Source organism: Myotis brandtii, unplaced genomic scaffold, assembly GCF_000412655.1.
Source record: "Myotis brandtii unplaced genomic scaffold, ASM41265v1 scaffold1057, whole genome shotgun sequence".
Classification (NCBI taxonomy): Eukaryota; Metazoa; Chordata; class Mammalia; order Chiroptera; family Vespertilionidae; genus Myotis; species Myotis brandtii.
The window spans coordinates 87,339-88,197 of NW_005353568.1; the positions used below are offsets into that span (position 1 = coordinate 87,339).

General features: G+C 63.9%; 1 gene segment (V, D, J or C); it reads left to right on the forward strand.

Moving 5' to 3' along the window:
• LOC102248173 overlaps nucleotides 1-859 on the forward strand; it is a 37,965-nt gene that overhangs the window by 24,134 nt on the left and 12,972 nt on the right.

Here is an 859-nt window from a genome sequence, read left to right on the forward strand (position 1 = left end):
GACGGTCCCGCGGACAGGCCGGCCCTCACAAACACGCCCGTGGGCTCACACGCAGTCATGCCTGCCGTGCCCGCCCTGCCCCCACACAGCCTGCAGTGACACAACAGCACCACCCACCGCCACCCTCCGTGCCCCCTGTGGGCAAACGCATCAGCATCACACATGCGCTCCTGGGCAGCCTCTCTTGGTCTACCCCTTACCCAGGCCACCCCGAACCCTCGCTGCCCATCACGCCTGGGCCACAGGACCCAACACGGGCATGGAGAGGACCCCCCCAGCTGGGAGCCCAGCAGGCCTCCCCCAAACCCTCCCTGCCAACAGCATCCACAGACGGACAGACACATACATGGACACACACACACACACACACACACACACATAGACACAATGCAGACACACACTGACATACTAACACAGAGAGACACGCGTGGACACACACATATTACACACACTGACACCTATGGACACAGACACACAGGGGCACGCAAGCACCCGGGAAGTGGGCGCCATCCTACAGCCCAGAGCAGGCTGCTGCCCTTCCCGGGGACTGGAGGCTGCAGGGATCAGAGTGCACGTCTAACAGCCCAGACACCCCCCCCACTTCATCCAGTGCACACACGCACACACATGCACACACACACACACACACACATGCTTGCGCCCCACCTAGCAGCACCCATGAGCATGGAAAGCAGCGAACACCACCAGCCAAGGACACAGCCCAGAGGGACCGGCTGGTGCGCTGCCCGCAAGCCTGACGCCTGCACGTGGCACGTCTCAGTCCTCAAAGCAGGAGGCCGAGGGACAGCAGTGGCCGCCCAGGCCAGGGGCAGCTCGGGCCCCACGTGGCCAGGCCAGC